The 19,870-nt window shown below is 42.5% G+C and overlaps 1 protein-coding gene across 14 annotated transcripts in view; it reads left to right on the top strand.

Moving 5' to 3' along the window:
* LOC105488234 (calcium voltage-gated channel auxiliary subunit beta 2) overlaps positions 1–19,870 on the top strand; it is a 405,027-nt gene that overhangs the window by 340,108 nt on the left and 45,049 nt on the right. The gene's annotated exons all lie outside the window — the stretch shown is intronic.

Below are 19,870 nucleotides of genomic sequence, written 5' to 3'. Positions count from 1 at the left end.
CCTGGCTAATTTTTGTATTTTTAGTAGAGATGGGGTTTCACCATGTTGGCTAGGCTGGTCTTGAACTCCTAACCTCAAGTGATCTGCCCGCCTTGGCCTTCCAAAGTGCTAGGATTACAGGCATGAGCCACTGCACCTGTCCGGATTTTTTATTTTCCTTTTACAACTGCATCCTCTTCTACTTTCCCCCAGAACATTCTGGAAAACTACTGGAGTAGAACCGTGACTTCTATTTGACCACAGCTCACAATTCTTACATGTTTTGTGATTTTCATTTTCCCTTAAGAATTGTCTCCAATTGTGACATTCTTCAGAACGTGATAAATATATCTGAAGTGTATATGGTGAAAAATATGTAGAATGGTGGTGTCACCACTTGATACTGAGTGTGAAATGCATGAGTAGTGAACTTCTGAAGCTGTTGCTGTAAGGGTCAAGGGAAACTTCCCCTTCACCCTGTGAAAATTTGCAGAAAAAGCAACTCACTAAAGACAGGTTAATTGGAGAAAAGGCACACAAATGTATTTAACGTGCACATGGGGAGAATCTCAGATTACTTGTTCCCTAACAGAGTTCAGAAGCTTATACAGCATCGTGGCCAAACAAATTATGGGAGCAGGGAGAAGAGGAATTCCATTGAGGGGATTACTAGGGAGAATGAATAGATCCAGGAACAGAGATAAATTTGTAAATAGTTTCTTGACAGTTCAGGTTTGGTTGCATTCTTGGTCTTAACAGGGAGGGGAAGCAAAAACCATTGGTCTCTTTGGTGCCTCTGGGTCCTGGGCAGATATAGCCTTTGCTGTGGGAGGGATGTGGGGGACCTTGAGGCGGCTTCTTCATTTCAACAGGCCAACTACTCAGGAGGCTGAGTCGGGAGGATTGCTCTAAGCCCAGCAGTTCAAGGTTGCGGTGAGCTATGATCCTACCATTGCACTCGAGTCTGGGTGACAGAGTGAGACCCGGTCTCTAATAAATTTTTAAAAAAGAAGAAATCGCTTCAAATTTTGACAGAGTTTGACTCTTTCATCAAAATAATATATATTTTATGTAATATGGATCCTTTATAATATACATATCTGTGTGTGTATATATGTTATCTGTATACATATATCTGTATTATATAATATATATATCTGTGTGTATATGTATATATATTTTTATATGTCTATCCTTCCTGACACCCATTCCCTGAATTCTTTTCTGCCAAGATAAATGCAAAGAGCCACAGAATCTGTGATCTTATCTCTTAACAGATCTGTGCTGAGAAATTACTGTAGGTATACCTGGAGTCCTTAATAAAAATTCTAGTTAGATGACTTTTGAGAACCATAAAAAAAACTTAAGAAAACTCCTAGGATCTCTAGTAGGGACTAACTTTCTCTTCACAAATCTTGACAAATTGTTGAGATTGTCTGCTCAGATAGTACATGACATGGTTTGGCTCTGTGTCCCCACCCAAATCTTACATTGAATTGTAATCCCCACATATCAAGGGAGGGGCCTGGTGGGAGGTGATTGGATCATGGGGGTGGATTTCCCCCTTTCTGTTCTCATGATAGTGAGGTTCTTATGAGATCTGACGGCTTAAAAGTGCGTGTCTGTCTCTGTCTCTTGCTCTCTCTCACTCTCCCTCTCTTGCACTGCTGTGGTAAGACATGTTTGCTTCTCCTTTGGTCATGATTGTAAGTTTCCTGAGGTCTCCTGTTAAGCCTGAGGAACTGAATCAATTAAACCTCTTTTCTTCATAAATTACCCAGTCTTAGGTAGTTTTTTATAGCAGTGTGAGAACAGACTAATGCAGTATATGAAGTACACAAGGAAGGCAACTCATTATTTTTAGAGTCAAGCAGTGTTTTTAATTTAAAAATGTTATCTCCCAGGTTGATCATAAGCTGTATTCATTCAGCTTGGCTTTGAATGACTCTGGGTTGTTTCTTAAAACTAACCTGTCCTCAAAGGAAAGTGAGTTATGAATATTAGGGGTATTCAAAATTTTATGACTTTGGTTCTGATGATACTTTCAAAAAGTGAGTTTTAAATAATTTTCAAATGATAGAAGCAACCCTCAAATATATATTCATTTTTTTCCAAGTATTTTTTGAAGGGGTTCACATTCACTTGGATAAGTTTGTATATGCTTGACTTTTTAAAATTACTCAGATTGTTTTAGGATCACAATTCATTTTTAATTTTTTTTAAATATTGAAGATGTGGGATTTGTTTTTTTTCTCTTTTGGTTGTCAGCCTGGTTACTAACAGGCTGATTCTCCTCGAGCATCCAGAGTAGACAAGCCTGTTGGTTTAAATTATCTGTGGTAAGTACCATCAAACACAGTGTGTCTTCTTTGTAAAACTTAAGGTCAATGAATGATGTTGTTACTAGTCCAACAAGTTTCTCTCTTGCCTCACAGAACAAAATCTGTCTTGTTGAGTTCTGTGTTCCCATTGCCAAGAAAGTACCGTGAGCATAAGAGGCACTTACTTAAGCACTTAATGAATTACAAAGGAAATGATTTGATTACAGAACTAAATCTACCAAGTGTAGCTAGTTCAGTTGCAGAAAACAGAATCCAGAACTCTTATGTTTCCAGTGCATCATTTTGACTCTTACCGCTTAGGAACTATGGTTAGGGCTAAGAGAAAATAGATGAATTTATCCCCTGCTGGTGGGCATGAAAATTAGCACATCTCCCTGGAGGAAAACTTGGTAATATGTATCAAATCTTTTCAGACATAAACGCTTTTTCTAACCACATCGGAGACTTATAGAAACATCTTTTGGTCAATAATTTGTCTAAGGAAATAAGGATAAAATGTTTTAGATATGTTTTTAATATCAAAAGAAATGTCTAATAACAGTGTAGACCCCTCTTTGGCACCCCTTGAGGTCCTCTCAGCCTCACCTATCTGTTCCACCCCTCTCTGTGGCAATTCCTCTGCGTCAGGACAACAGGTTTTCCTTGTTGGCCACAGGTGGTGTGCTGTAAGGCTGTGCTCATCATGCTTGTGTACATAAAGCACTGGGCAGACGCACCCAGTGCAGAAAATCTTTACCAAGGAGTGAACAAAACTGATAAATTACATCCTCCCTTTTTAAATTTATATATATATATATATATATATATTTTTTTTTTTTTTTTTTCTTTTTTTAAAAGACAGAATCTTTCTCTGTCTCCCAGGCTGGAATGCAGGGGCATGATCTCGGCTCACTGCAACCTCTGCCTCCTGGCTTCAAGTGATTCTTTCGCCTTAGCCTCCTGAGTAGCTGGGACTACAGGTGTGCACCACTACGCCCAGCTAATTTTTGTATTTTTAGTAGAGACAGGGTTTTACCATGTTGGCCAGGCTGGTCTCAAACTCCTGATCTCAAGTGATATGCCTGCCTTGGCATCCCAAAGTGCTGGGATTACAGACGTGAGCCACCGTACCTGGCCCATCCTCCCTTTAACAGAGTGTCTTGAGATGTGTCTTATGGCTTCTCAGAAGATAGTGTAGAAGGACTGAGCCATCAATCAATCACACCTAGTGGCAGCCAAGTCTATTACAGTCCCTCAGATGGTCTCTTCCTCTCCTTCCCTTATTCCTTCTCTGACCCCTCACTTCTTTTCCCTGAGATTGTACTCTTAATATAAGCTCAGTGCCTCAGTATCTGCTATCTGGAGAGCTAAGAAGTTGTCTTATTGATTAAGTAAGCTATAGTATGTTTTGAGTGGCTACAGATATGGACAACCATTACAATTGACATGAAAAGGCAATAAATGAAATAAGCTGGTCACAATTTTTTTTCTGAGATAGAGTTTTGTTGTGTTGCCCAGGCTGGAGGGCTAGAGTGCAATGGTGTGATCTCGGCTCACTGCAACCTCTGCCTCCTGGGTTCAAGCAATTTTCTTGCCTCAGCCTCCTGAGTAGCTGGGATTACAGGTACCTGCCACCATGCCCTACTAATTTTTGGGTTTTTTTTTTAGTACAGATGGGGTTTCATCATGTTGCCCAAGCTGGTCTCAAACTCATGGCCTCAAGTAATCCATCTCGGCTTCCCAAAGTGTTGGGATTACAGGCCTGAGCCACCACACCTTGTCTCTTATCAGTTTTTACAGCGACTAACTGAAGTATGTTTAAGCACCAGGCCTTCTACATAGTAAGCACAATAGAGTGGCAAATTAAGGAAATTATTAATTATTACAGTCTAATAGTGTCTGAAAAAAACAAGTCTGCTTATCAAGCTGAATCACATCTGTATACTGCCACAGGTATACCCCAGGGAAGTTTAGATTTGTACCGAAGAACCAACTGCTGCTTCTGAAATGTCAACTGACAGAGGGACCTGCAGAAATTAGAATATCTCCTGGCTAGACTGAAGATGCCTTGAGCAGATATTTGGGGGTTTTTTTGTTGTTTTTTTCTTCAGGGTAGGGGGGAATGGAGTCTCGCTCTGTTGCCCAGTCTGGAGTGCAGTGGTATGATCTCGGCTCACTGCAACCTCCACCTCCCGGGGTCAAGCGATTCTCCTGCCTCAGCCTCCCAAGTAGCTGGGATTACCGGTGCCTGCCACCATGCCCGGCCATTTTTTTGTATTTTTAGTAGACACAGGGTTTCACCATGTTGGTCAGGCTGGTCTTGAACTCCTTACCTCAAGTGATCTGCCCGCCTCGGCCTCCCAAAGTGTTGGGATTACAGGCATGAGCCACCACGCCAGGTCTGGGGTGTCTTTAGTAAAGACCTTTAGAGTTACTACAAGTTATTCTCAGAGTTTATTTGTAGATGTTCCAATGATAACTTTGCCTCTAAAAGTGCACCCCAGTCATAGTGGAGCATCTGTCATTTTAGAAAAGTTTTCATATATTCAGCTCACCTGTGCCTTCCTCCAGTGTCTCCTCTTTGGACCTTGTTTCTGTCCCTTCCAACAGAGCAACAACTGGTCACAAAGCTTTCCTTCAGAAAGTCTCTCAACACTGACGTAAGGGCAGCAGCAAAGGTTTTAAGAGTTTCTAGAGAGTGAGCGATCATATGGGGTTTCATGTTCAGAACTCACCACCCACAACTCTCTCTGCACTAATCTAATCCCTGCCAAAACTTTTGGTTTGGGTCATGGAGATGCTCAGCTCAATCACATTAGTTTAAAAAATACCAAAACAGGCTGGGCACAGTGGCTCATGCCTGTAATCCCAGCACTTTGGGAGGCTGAGGCCGGTGGATCATCTGAGGTCAGGAGTTCGAGACCAGCCTGGCCAACATGGTGAAACCCCGTTTCTACTAAAAGTACAAAAATTAGCTGGGCGTGGTGGTGGGTTCCTATAATCCCAGCTAGTTGGGAGGCTGAGGCAGGAGAATCGCTTGAACCCGGGAGGCAGAGGTTGCAGTTGCAGTGAGCCAAGATCATTCCACTGCACTCCAGCCTGGGCAACAAGAGTGAAACTCTGTCTCAGAAAAGAGAAAAGAAAATGAAAACATGAGTGTAAAATAAATAGTGAAATAAACATGCTGAAATTTGTCTAACTTCTGATCACTAGACCTCTGGGAACTTAGCTAAAACCACAGCTGTTGTAGTGGAGAAGAAAGTGAAGATTACTGAATTAACATAAAATATTATGTGTCTCCCTGTGCTTGTCAGCATGTACTTTGTAAAGACTTTCCTGGTGTTTGTTTAGAATGCTTCCTTGGAAATTCTTTGTAGTGTATAATTTTCTAAATAAGTACAGAATAGACATTTTATAACAATTTAAATGCCAGCATCAGTTTAAAAGGGATACCACTGTTGGAGTCTCTTAACTCTTTCATTACTGTCCTTGCCACAGAATACAACTACTGAGTGGAACCATGGTGGCAAAAAGTTAAAACAACTCAGTGTTCAGGGTACTGTGAATATTCGCTGGGTCACATTTCATGGGCTGAGACTCTTCAAAAAATGATGTCGCTGGTGTCTAGCACGATAGCCTTATATCAGGCTGCTTTTTATTTTGTTTTTGAAATGTTGTACTTTAAGAAAAACAAGGCCAGGCACAGTGGCTCACACTTGTAATCCCAGCACTTTGGAAGGCCAAGGTGGGCAGATCACTTGAGGTCAGGAGTTCAAGACCAACCTAGCCAACATGGTGAAACCCCATCTCTACTAAAAATACAAAAATTAGCCGGGTGTGGTGGCAGATGCCTGTAGTCCCAGCTACTTGGGAGGCTGAGGCAGGAGAATCACTTGAACCCGGGAGGCAGAGGTTGCAGTGACCTGAGATCATGCCACTGTACTCCAGCCTGGGTGACAGAGCCAGACTCCATCTCAGAAAAAAGGAAAAAAAAAAAAAGATACAGTATTAGGGAAAACCAACTAAGAAATGGGAGCCAACCAAGGGAAGAAGAGAGTGAGCAAATTAGTTTGAACACAGACACCTGAGAATCTAAACTTTTCAATCACTGTAGCTAAAGTTCTTTGGCCTGGTGTAGACACAAGCTCCCTCACTGGGGTCTCAGGAGACTTAAGGATTGAAGCCCTGTCTCTTGTGCCACTCTATCCTTTCAACTGCGCAATGCTGGATTTTAAACAGGTGCAAAGTAAAATGTTTGTTGTATTTACCCCTTTGCTTAATTCTTAATCATTTTAAATTTAATAAATATGTATGTACACTTGCACTTACATATATACATGTTGATCATATAAAACAAAGTCCTGGCTGGGCACGATGGCTTACACCTGTAATCTGAGCACTTTTGTAGGCTGAGGCAGGCAGATTGCTTGAGTCCAGGAGTTGGAGACCAGCCTGGACAACATAGTGAAACCCTGTCTCTACAAAAAACACAAAAAGTAGCCAGATACCATAGTGCATACCTGTAATCCCAGCTACTTGGGAGGATCATTTGAGCATGGAATGCAGAGGTTGCAATAAGCCAAGATCACACCATTGCATTCTGGCCTGGGTGACAGAGTGAGACTCTGTCTTAAAAAAATATATGTATATTTGTTTCAAAATATATTGTAGGAATTTTTTTCCATATATAAAGAATAAAATGAAGTTGAAAAATTTCCTTCTATAATGGAAGGATTTTTTATTATTGAGAGTTAGCAAGATGATACTGAGAAGTTATAATCAGATAAAGATAACTGGAAAGTAAGATATCAGTAAGTGCTTAATAAAGCAGATGGCTATGACCTGGTTCCTTAAGTAGAGTCAGTATCTCTTCAGTTCCTGGGTGCTTCCTATATAAGACTGGATAGCTATACTCCCACCTGAGGCATGTAATATAATAAAAGAGTAGAACAAGTTTTATAAGAAGTTATTGTACACAACAAGAAAGCGGATAAAAAATCGGATTCGATCTTCTTGACCTGTCTTCTCTATAGTCTCTGTCTCTCTCTCTTTTTTTTTTTTTTTTTCTGAGATGGAGCCTCACTGTGTCACCCAGGCTGGAGTGCAGTGGCACGATCTTGGCTCACTGCAACCTCTGCCTCCTGGGCTCAAGTGATTCTCCCAACTTAGCCTCCCAAGTAGCTGGGATTACAGGTGCCTGCCACCATGCTTGGCTAACTTTTGTGTTTTTAGTAGACCTGGTTCCTAGGTCTACTAAAGAAGGTTTTCACCATGTTGGCCAGGCTGGTCTCGAACTCCTGATCTCAAGTTATCTGCCCACCTCGGCCTCCCAAAATGCTGGGATTACAGGTGTGAGTCACCGTGCCTGGGCTCTGTAGTCTCTTACAATAGGGATCTGGGTCATTTTTTAAAATTTTCTCTAAAAAGAGCAAATTGAAAGTGGTTAATATTTAAGACAAATCCATTATAGACATTAAAACAAACTATGAATTTTCCTTTTATGTTATTAGTGATTGACAGTTTCAGGATGAAAACTGAAAATCATACTTTGCTATTTAGCATAGTAAAATTCACCTTCGTATTAGGAAATGAAATCAATGCATAAAAATCTAAGTAATTATATTAATCATGATCAGAAGTTTATTTCTATCCTTGAGTGAATTTCATTTCACTTTTTAATAGTAGGTATTCATTCTACCACTGGCACATTTTTATTAAACTTAAGGTATGCATTGTGTTATAGCATTCAAATTATTAGCTTCACTGTTAACTCATTAGTCATTGTTTAAGAAGAAAGCTAGAACTATAGTGCCATGAAATTATAATGTGTTTATTCTATTTCATAACCAAAGATATTTTTAAGTTAATTATCTCCTCTTGTAATAATTGGTGCTTAGCAGCCTTAGGCCTAGTGATTCCAGAAGGCTATAAGAAAATAAAAGTTGTTCCTGCTCTAAACATTACCCACATCTCTGACAGGAGCCTGTGGGCCTCCACACACCAGGCCTCTGTGGAACAAATAGAGTTTCCTTTGGGTGTGAGAAAAAGCAAGTCCTGTGGCCAAAAAGCTGTCCACTAATATCCTTCCAGCCCTGCCAGATTGGTTCTTGCGTATGCCCATCTGTTAATGACGGGGTCCAGGCATCTGTCTCTAGGCAGAATAGAGCATATGGCAGTGAGATGAAGGACTTCAAGGCCAGGGGATGGAGGGCATGAGTCAGGGCAGAAGCATCTAGAAGATGGGAAGTTTGGGGAGCTTGAATAGATGTTTCTGGGCCCTCCTTTTGGGTCTGTAGGCCAGATAGTAAAGAAGCATTGTTGTCTGGGCTAAATGTCTGAGGTTCGTTGTCTGATGGCAGGGAAATCGAGGACGTGGACATACAAGAAGTGAGTTTAAGAGTGAAGGTTTGATAGGTGAAAGAAAGAGAAAAGAGAATAGCTCTCTCTCGGGAAGAGAGAGGGGCTCCTGAGTGCGTCTTCTGGTTTCATGGTGAAATGCACGGGGTTTCATAGTTGAGCTTGAGGAGGCGGTGTCTGCTTTACATAGAGCCCAAGAGATTCTTCGGACCAGGTGTGACATTTGCATAGTGCATGAAGATGCTGGTCATGCCACCCTAATCTTCTATTATGCAGATGGGATCTCAACCTGGCTAGCACCGTGTTGTCTGTTCCTCACTGTACACGTGATTGGCAAACAAAAGGGAAGATGAAGCCACCAGGTTGAACGTGCCTGGCCCCCAGGTAGCCTTTGTCTATTGGCACAGCTGCGGCATTTACCTATGCAAGCTTTTAACTTGCTCATCTATGCTTGCAGCTTGATTTTTCAGGCTGCTTTTTGTTAGAAAACAAACGATTTGGGGTCTGCGTTTTATTAGAAGGAAGCCTTACCGAGGACTCTCTTACCCTTACTATTTGCCAAAATAATTTATTTCTAGCTCATGTATCAGTGATGGTGCTGGAGTCAGGGTGGGAAGGGAGGTGGTGAAACCAGGTGGTCGGTCTCTTCAGCAGCCTTCTCAAGATGACTGACTTGTGGCGGGGAGTGCTGGCTCACGCCTGTAATCCCATCACTTTGGGAAGCCTACGTGGGTGGATCACCTGAGGTAAGGAGTTAGAGACCAGCCTCGCCAACATAGTGAAACCCTGTCTCTGCTAAAAATACAAAAAGTAGCTGGGTGTGTTGGTGGACGCCTATAGTCCCGGTTACTCTGGAGGCTGAGGCAGGGGAGTCGCTTGATCCCAGGAGGCAGAGGTTGCAGTGATCTGAGATCCTGCCACACTGTACTCCAGCCTGGGCAACAGAGCGAGACTCCGTCTCAAAAAAAGAAAAAAGACATACATGGTTTCATAGTTTATAAAGTTCCACGCCAAGGGCCCTGCACAGGAAACACTGAAAGGCCACAGCAACCCTAGTTCTAAAGAGGGAGCAAAAAGTCATGCAAATTGTATTTTTAGTAGAGACGGGGTTTCACCATGTTGCCCTGACTGGTCTCAAACTCCTGACCTCAGGTGATTCTCTTGCCTTGGCCTCCCAAAGTGCTGGGATTATAGGTGTGAGCCACCGCACCCAGCCATTCATGAAATATAGCTTTATAGATGGTGAAAAAGAGATGTAAAGAGAGAAATGGTAGATCTAAATAAATAAAAATCATGATTTGGGCCGGGCGCAGTGGCTCACGCCTGTAATCCCAGCACTTTGGGAGGCCGAGGTGGGTGGATCACGAGGTCAGGAGATCAAGACAAGCCTGGCTAACACAGTGAAACCCCGTCTCTACTAAGAATACAAAAAAATTAGCTGGGCATGGTGGCAGACACCTGTAGTCCCAGCTACTCGGGAGGCTGAGGCAAGAGAATAACATGAACCTGGGAGGCAGAGCTTGCAGTGAGCCAAGATTGTGCCACTGCACTCCAGCCTAAGCCACAGAGCAAGACTCTGTCTCAAAAAAAAAAAAATTCATGATTTGACATTGCTGTTGATTTCCTGAACCTCAAGTTTTTTAAGTACATATTTGCACTTAAAAGGAATAGGTTACCTTTGTGAGGGACACCCATCGTTCTAACATGTACTCATTTAGTGTCACACTACAAGGCAGACCTGGGCCCAATCGTTTTTTGCCTTTCTTTTTACCAACCAATTTTTAGCAGTTTGTAGATTATAACTTTCAAGTCTTCAAAATTTCACATAAACATGTAAATGCTGTCGAATTGCCATCTGCACACCTCTTTAAATGAAAAGCACTCTAGTACTATAGGAGGAACACAGGCTTTAGAGAGAGATTTTAACACCTCTTCTAAGGCTTATGGCCTGGGAGAACATTAAAAAAAAAGTCTTCAGCCAGGTGCCTGTAATCCCAGCACTTTGGGAGGCCAAGGCGGTAGAGCACCTGAGGCCAGGAGTTTGAGACCAGCCTGGCCAACATGGTGAAACCCTGTCTGTACTAAAAATACAAAAAATTAGCTGGACATGGTGGTGGGTGCCTGTAATTCCAGTTACTTGGTGGGCTAAGGCAGGAGAATTGCTTGAACCTGGGAGGTGGAGGTTGCAGTGAGTCGAGACCTTACCATTGCACTCCAGCCTGGACAACAAGAGTGAAACTCTGTCTCAAAAAAAAAAAAAAAAAAAAAAATCACAAATGTTGTCTTAAAATTTTACTTTTTTATTTTTTCAGAGAAAGGATCTTGTGATGTTGCCCAGGCTAGATTGAAACTCCTGAACTCAAGCCATCCTGTTGCCTCAGCCTCCTGAATAGCTGAGACCACAGGCGTGTGCCACAATGAATGGCTGGGAGAACTTTTTTCAGCCTCAGTTTCTTCACCTTGGAATAAAACGATTGTAGCTGGGGTGAAATGAAATGCAGCAATCTATGTATAATATACAGCACACTGCTTGTCCACTGGCAGACATTCCCAAAGTAGGAATGTCATATCAAGGTAAAGAAGGACCTGGAAGAAGAGAATATGAATTTCTTAACATCTTTTAACACTTACACATTCCATTCTCAATAAATATTGATTGGAAACATACTGGAGACACAGTGTTGAACAAGACATGGCCTTGGTTTTTAGTTTCTGGGTTTTGAGACAGGTTCTCTTTCTGTCACCCAGGCTAGAGTGCAGTGGCGTGATCGTGGCTCACTGCACCCTTGACCTCCTGGGCTCAAGCGATCCTCCCACCTCAGCCTCTTGAGTAGCTGGGACCACAGGTGCACACCACCACGCCTGGCTCTTGTTTGTGTTTTTGGTAGAGACAGAGTTCCACCATGTTTCCCCGGCTGGTCTCAAGCTCCTGGGCTCAAGTGATCTGCCTGCCTCTGATTACAGATGTGAGCCACTGCACATGACCAACCTTGGTGTTTTTTAAAGCACTTTTACATTACTGTCTAGATAAAGAGTTGCCACTCTTCTGCAAATTGGTATTTACGAATTTATTTTGAGGATCTGTTCAGGTTTAGTCCACAAACCAATATGCAGCAAACTTTTAATTCTTTATCCCAAAGAGGGGGCCACAATGCATAGGTGATTGACCAGTCACCCTCATGCTGTGTAACCCCTCATATGCCATGTCGACAGTAGCAGAAACTGGAAAAGGAATCAATTCCTTTTTGTCTTGGCTTGGAACAGGGAGAAGCAAAAACTGGTAGAAAAGTTTGACATCACCTCATGGGACTGACCCTCCATAGCCGCAAGACAAGTTGGCCAGGAATCCAGGTAGAATCTGCAAAAGCAGACTCTAGCTCTGACACTGGCCTGGCGATAAAGTCCTTAGGATGTTAATAGAGGTTCAGTGGAAGTGAAATGAAGGACCATATTGTCTCCCAACCAATGTAGTATCCTAATGATTCTGTAGAGCAGGATGAATCTAAATCTAAATGTGGATTTCAATACGATTCCACAACAGCCATCCCTGAAGCTCCTTCTACAGTATCCTACATAGGGCTGTGGGCTATATCTGTATCTGTGCCTTCTGCTTTTCTTCCCCATCTTACCCTACAGCTGTGACCAAGGCTTTCAGACAAACCTGTGGGGCCCCAGAGTTAGAGGGTGGCAGGAAAAGGACAGCTTGAAGGAGAACCTATTAACTAGAGTGGACCGCAGTTACATTTGGCCTTGGAATCTGGAATAGGTTTGCTTTCCTCAAGAACCAGAGCACCTCTTGTGTCCCAGCATGTCCCAGAGCACTGTGTCGGTGTCTTATCACAGTCCCCACTGTTCCTGGTGTTCCTGTAAAGCCTCTGGAAAACCAAGATTTCTTGGCTTCTGTTTGTTCTTGCTTCTTGGGACTTTTCTTTACCTTAAAGGGAAAGCAAAATAAGAAGAAAGAGTGGCCCACTGGCCTCAAACATTCATATCCAAGAATCACTTATATTCATCAGTATTTATGAAGGACCATGTAGGAGTGAACTAGGAATGAGCTGAACCATGCCCCAGGGCCATGATGCTGGAAAATCATAAAAATCTGATAGGGCCGGGTGCGGTGGCTCACACCTATAATCTCAGCCCTTTGGGAGGCCAAGGTGGGAGGATCACTTGAGGCCAGGAGTTCAAGACCAACCTGGGCATCAATGCGAGACCTCATCTCTCCAAAAAGTAAAAAAAAAAAAAAAAAAAAAAAAAAAAAAAAATTAGCTGGGCATGGTGGCATGAGCCTGTAGTCCCAGCTACTCAGGAGGCTGAGACTGGAGAATTGTTTGAGCCTAGGAGGTTGAGGCTACAGTGAGCCATGATTGTACCACTTCGTTCCAGTCTGGGGAAAAAACAATCTGATAGGCTTCCAGACTAAAAGTAAATTTTGGAATGTGAACAAGGGCAAGAGCCCTGGATGTTAAATGGAAAGAGTTCCATGTGGCTCTTTACCATTCTGAGATTAAGCCAAAAATGAAGATGTCAACTTAAAACAGGATACATTTGCCGGGCGCGGTGGCTCAAGCCTGTGATCCCAGCACTTTGGGAGGCCGAGACGGGCGGATCACGAGGTCAGGAGATCGAGACCATCCTGGCTAACACGGTGAAACCCCGTCTCTACTAAAAACTACAAAAAACTAGCTGGGCGAGGTGGCGGGCGCCTGTAGTCCCAGCTACTCGGGAGGCTGAGGCAGGAGAATGGCGTGAACCCGGGAGGCGGAGCTTGCAGTGAGCTGAGATCCGGCCACTGCACTCCAGCCTGGGCGACAGAGCGAGACTCCGTCTCAAAAAACAAAACAAAACAAAACAAAAAAAACAGGGTACATTTGATTAACAAATGGTTTCATGGATAAAAATTCAATGATTCCTTAAGGGATATTCCCTTGGAACTTCAAGTTGGTTTAAACAAAAACAAAAACAAAAACAAAAACCTCAGCATTTGAGGACTATCAAAGAAAATCAGAATTAAAGAGATATGTATCAGTACATTCCTGCATCGTTACACTGTTATAAAGAAATACCTGAGACTCAGTAACAAGAAAAGAGGTTCAATTGGCTCACAGTTCTGCAAGCTGTACAGGAATCATGTTGGCATCTGGCTTCTTGGGAAGGCCTCAGGAGACTTACAGTCATCTAAGAAGGTGAAGGGAAAGCAAGCATGTCATACATGGCTGGCGCTGGCGGGAGAGAGAGACAGGCGGGAGGTGTCACACACATTTAGACAACCAGATCTTGTGAGAACTCTTATGAGAATAGCACCAAAGGGGAAAATCCACCCCTATGATCCAATCACCTCCTACCAGGTCCCACTCCCACACTGGGGATTACAATTTGACACGACTTTGGCCAGGGACACAATTTCAAACCCTATCAAGATAGAACACTGTAAACAAAGTGAGTATGGGAAAACCTGGCCGAGCACGGTGGCTCACGCCTATAATCCCAGTACTTTGGGAAGCTAAGGCAGGCGGATCACCTGAGGTCAAGACCAGCCTGGTCAATGTGGCAAAACCCCGTCTCTACTAAAGATACAAAAATTAGCCGGGTGTGGTGGCATGCACCTGTAGTCCCAACTACTTGGGAGGCTGGGGCAAGAGAATCACTTGAACTCAGGAGGCAGAGATTGCAGCGAGCCAAGATCGCACCACTTCACTCCAGCCTGAGTAACAGAGCAAGACTCCGTCTCAAAAAAAAAAAAGGAAAGAAAAGAAAATGAATATGGGAAAACCTTACCATTTGCTAAAGTCCCAGAGAATATGAAAGAATCTGTATCACGGAAAAGCATCTTTAACAGCGAGTCAATTTCTGTCGTGCATGGGGCAGATATTAAACTGTGTTGATGAGTTTGGTTTGAGGACGTTTACAGTGGAAGAGCACACAGGAAATGACTTGTGCTGGGTCTTAATGAGGGGTAAATATGGAGAAATATTTACTTATGTGTAGCATTTATTTTGGTATATAGCAAATGCCTATTAATAAGCACTTTCATAACTCTCTTTATGGGTTCCACATTCATGGATTCAACCAACTGTGGATTGAAAATGTTAAAGAAAAGTTACAACAATAAGAATGATAGACATAAAAAGCAATACAATTGAATAACTATTTGTGTAGCGTTTACCTTGTCTTAGGTATTACAAGTGATCTAGAGATAAAGCATACAGAGGATGCGTGCAGTTATGCACAGATAGTACGCTGTTTTTTTGTTTGTTTGTTTGTTTGTTTGAGATGGAGTCTCTGTTGCCCAGGCTGGAGTGCAGTGGCGCGATCTCGGCTCATTGCAGTCTCCGCCTCCTAGATTCAAGCAATTCCCTTGCCTCAGCCTCCTGAGTAGCTGGGATTACAGGTCTGCACCACGCCTGGCTAATTTTTGTATCTTTAGTAGAGACAGGGTTTCTCCATGTTGGTCAGGCTGGTCTCAAACTCCTGATCTCATCCGCCTAACTCTGCCTCCCAGAGTGCTGGGATTACAGGTGTGAGCCACTGAGCCCAGCCAAGTACACTGTTTTATATCAAGGACTTGAACATCTTTAGATTTTGGGGGTCCTGGAAACAATATCATGGCAGATATCAAGGGATGACTATATACCCAATACTAGCCTAGCCTGATGCAATCCATTTTCTATATTCTCATTACCTTAAAGAATGGTGCTTTTACCCTAGTTTTAGTCATGTGAAAATATGCTCAATGAGACTAAAGAATTTGCCTAGGCCACTCACCTAATAAATGGCAGAATCAACATTCAAATCCAAGTCCACTTAAAATCCCTTATTCTTGAACCCATAGGAATGAAATTAATATGGAGAATACCTTCCACAATGTAGACACACTGCAAGCTGAAGTGAGACCAGGGAATCAGAAGTGACATTGTCATGGGACTCTCTGGTTTAGCATCCTGGGGTCTTTTATCTTGGCTACGTCTGTCCCCTGCATTCCTTGACTGTACTCTAGTCTAATTTTAGAAATACAGTTCCTGAAGTAAAGATATTGAGGAATAGGTATCTGCTGCTCTTCTTTCCTAGTTCTATAAAGCTAATTCTATATAAACCACATCTAATGGTAACATCATTGGTTACAGGAGATGAGGCAAGAAAGGAGGCATGTTCCAACTTGACATCTTAATCTAAGAGTATAACCTTATTACCTATGATCCCTGGAATTATACACCAATTTCCAGCACCATTTTGATTTCTTTTTACTTTTTCAGTCCCCTCTTTCTGATACTCAGATGATTGAAAAGTGATATAAAGTTGGTAAAAGTCATAAGATTTTCTCTGGGGTCTTCTGTCGAGTCAGGCATTAAAAATTTGTCTTGCACTGATGAAAAACTATGTGTGATGCTTAAACTCTGTTTTTTTCCAAGGAGTAAAAGAAACATCTGAAAGAAGTAAAAGGCCATGCTAGGATTATTTTTTTAAAAAAAAATCTTGAATCTATACTTTTGTGATCAGAAACTTTTCTGAATAATGGATGGATCTACTCATGGAAATTGTATTTCTAGTGGTAAAACTGAGTTTGATGAAGACTACATCCTTGGGAGGCTGAGGGGGGAGGATTACTTGAGGCCAGGAGTTTGAGACCAGTCTGGGTAACACGGCAACACCCTGTCTCTAAAAAGTTTTTTTTTTTTTTAATAAAATGTAAATACTTTAAAACATTTTTAAGGTTACATCTCACTAAAAAGAGCACCATGCTTTAGTGCTGGGTGCAGAATAAAACAGTGTGGCCCATTTGGATGGTAGTTTGGAATACGATTTTAAAAGTCTTAATAATTCATGTCTGACACATGCTACCTCTGGGACTCCATCCCAAGGAAAGAATTCTAAATAGAGGCTTTTGTACAAAGATTCTTCAAAGCAGAATATTTTTCATACTGAATAATGTCGTGAATCTAAGTATCAAAGAAGGGTGAATGGTTGAGGTAATCTTTTTTTTTTTTTTTTTTTTTTTTTTTTTTGAGATGGAGTCTCACTCTGTCACCCAGGCAGGAGTGCAGTGGCGCAATGATCTTTGTTCACTGTAGCCTCTGCCTCCTGGGTTCAAGCGATTCTCCTGCCTCAGCCTCCCGAGTAGCTGGTATTACAGGCATGAGCCACTGTGACCAGCTAATTTTTCTATTTTTGTAGAGACTGGGTTTCACCATATTGGCCAGGCTGGCCTCAAACTCCTGACCTCATGTGATCCGCCTGTCTTGGCCTCCCAAAGTGCTGGGATTATAGGCGTGAACCACTGCACCTGGCCAAGGTAGTTTTAAAATATATTTTATTTTATTTTATTTTATTTTATTTTATTTATTTATGAGACAGAGTTTCCCTCTTATTGCTCAGGCTGGAGTACAGTGGTGCGATCTTGACTCACTGCTACCTCCGCCTCCCAGGTTCAAGTGATTCTCCTGCATCAGCCTCCTGAGTAGCTGGGATTACAGACATGCACCACCATGCCTGGCTAATTTTGTATTTTTAGTAGACATGGGGTTTCTCCATGTTGTTCAGGCTGGTCTTGAACTCCCGACTTCAGGTGATCCTCCTGCCTCGGCCTCCCATAAAGTGCTGGGATTATAGGCATGAGCCACCGCACCCGGCCAAAATATATTTTTAAAAGTATATCACTTGAAAAACTGTGTGTGTGTGTGTGTGTGTGTGTGTATGTGTGTGTGTGTGTAAGAGACAAGGTCTCACTTTGTTGCCCAGGCTGGTCTCAAACTCCTGGGCCCAAGAGATGCTCCCACCATGCCCTCCCAAAGTATTGGGATTTACAGGCATGAGCCACAGCACCTGGCCTTTTTAAAAAATATATATGTTTTGTTTTTTCATTTTTTTTGTTTAATATTGGATGAAATGCAATATATTATGATTGTAGTTCTAGAAGTAAACTTCATATATTTAAGAAAATTTCTAGAAAAAAATAGAAACATCATACTGTCAGCCAGGCACAGTGGCTCACGCCTGTAATCCCAGCACTTTGGGAGGCCGAGGCAGGCTGATCACAAGGTCAGGAAATCGAGACCATCCTGGCCAACATGGTGAAACCCTGTCTCTGCTAAAAATACAAAAAATTAGCCAGATGTGGTGGCAGGCGCCTGTAGTCCCAGCTACTCGCGAGGCTAAGGCAGGAGAATGGTGTGAACCTCGGAGGCGGAGTTTGCAGTGAGCCGAGATCGCTTGGGCGCCGCAGTGAGACTCAGTCTCAAAAAAAAAAAAAAAAAAAAAAAAATTATAGTGGAGGTCAAGAACTGGCTTCCAAATATTTAAATTCACCTCATGTCGATTGTGCCTGTATCCAGAATTTGGTCCTCCTTTCCCAATCCGCAAATTGTGACTAGACCTTAGTAACATTAGGGCCCTTAACTCAGTCTTCAACCCAGACAACAGTCAGGTAGAACAAATTAACTTTGGAAAATTTGGAAATGAACATGGGTTTTCTCTACTCCAGCTCCTTGTCTTCTCTGGCAAGTCCAGGTAAAAAGCTCATTGAGTAGGGAGAAACTGCTCCCTCTTCCTGAGAGGTTGAAATAATTTTTTTAAAGAATAGGTTAAGCCGGGTGTGGTGGCTCACGCCTGTAATCCCAGCACTTTGGGAGGCCGAGGCAGGCGGATCACGTGAGGTCAGGAGTTCAAGACTAGCCTGACCAACATGGTGAAACCCCATCTCTACTAAAAATACAAAAAATTAGCTGGGCGTGGTGGCGGGCACCTGTAATCCCAGCAACTTGGGAGGCTGAGGCAGGAGAATCACTTGAACGCAGGAGGTGGAGGTTGCAATGAGCCGAGATCATACCATTGCACTCCAGCCTGGGCAACAAGAGCGAAACTCTGTCTCCACAAAAAAAAAAAGAAAAAAAAATAGGTTAAAAGGAATATCACATGAAAAACTATGTTACTTTGTATATATGGTGTATATAAGAAATATATAGAAGAGGCCGGGCATGGTGGCTCATGCCTGTAATCCCAGCACTTTGGGAGGCCGAGGCAGGCAGATCACCCAAGGTCAGGAGTTCTAGACCAGCCTGGCCAACACAGTGAAACCCTGTCTCTACTAAAAATACAAAAAATTAGCTGGGCGCGGTGGCTCACGTCTATAATCCCAGCTACTCGGGAGGCTGAAGCAGGAGAATCAATTGAACTCCAGAGGAGGAGGTTGCAGTGAGCTGAGATTGCACCACTGTACTGCAGCCTGAGCTACACAGTGAGACTCTGTCAAAAAAAAAAAAAAAAAGAAAAGAAAAGAAAGAAAGAAATATATAGAAGCAATCCACTTGCCCATAATGGGGAAAGAAATACAATACCACTTAGAACAATACAATTTTCACCATTTCTGAGCTTACCTGTTTTTTCCACCTTGTGGATAAATAGATATTAGCTAAAGAGAGAATAAATGCTTATCTGTAAATTCTTTTGGTTTGATTTGTTTTTTTCTTTTTTTTGAGACAGGGACTGACTTTGTCCCCCAGGCTGGAGTGCAGTCGCGTGATCACAGCTCACTGCAGCCTAGACCCCCTGGGCTGAAGTGATCCTCTTGCCTTAGCCTCCCAAGTTGTTGGGCGTATAGGTGCCTGCCACCACACCTAGCTAATTTTTGTTTTTGATTTTTAGTGAGAAGAGGTCTTGCTGTGTTCCCAGGCTGATCTTGAACTCCCAGGCTCAAGCAATCCTCTTGCCTTGGCCTCACAAAATGCTGGGATTACAGGCATGAGCCACCACTTCCGGCCCTTTATCTGTAAAATTTCGAAGCATCAAAGAAGGAAAGAGAGCTTAATTAATATCATCTTTAGTAGTTGAACGAACTCAAGGAGGAGAAATAATAGAAGAAAAGGTCATGGCTTTCATAATTCGTTGCAGCCATGAGTAAGAGCTGCTATAGTTATAGCATATATTCCCCGGTTCTTTTTTCATTCAAAAGACTGTACCTTTCGGAATTATGTCATTAATGATGAATTAATTAAAGTAGATGTTTGGGGTAGTGAGGCAGTTACTAAGTCCTTTCCACTGAAACCGAAGAACTGGGCATTTTATTCACGTTTGTGTTTCCTGATTTACAGTTGCTACAGGCGCCAATGTTGAAAACACATATTTCTGTGGCTCATCTTCGCCGTCTTTACTTGTAGTGCTTTCAAAGAGAACAATGGCTTTTTCTAGTTCAGAAATGGGTGCTACGTAGCTCAGAGCTA

Source organism: Macaca nemestrina, chromosome 9 (genome assembly GCF_043159975.1).
Source record: "Macaca nemestrina isolate mMacNem1 chromosome 9, mMacNem.hap1, whole genome shotgun sequence".
Classification (NCBI taxonomy): Eukaryota; Metazoa; Chordata; class Mammalia; order Primates; family Cercopithecidae; genus Macaca; species Macaca nemestrina.
The sequence above is the reverse complement of the archived record's forward strand: the minus strand, read 5'-3'. Positions and strand labels throughout refer to the sequence as shown.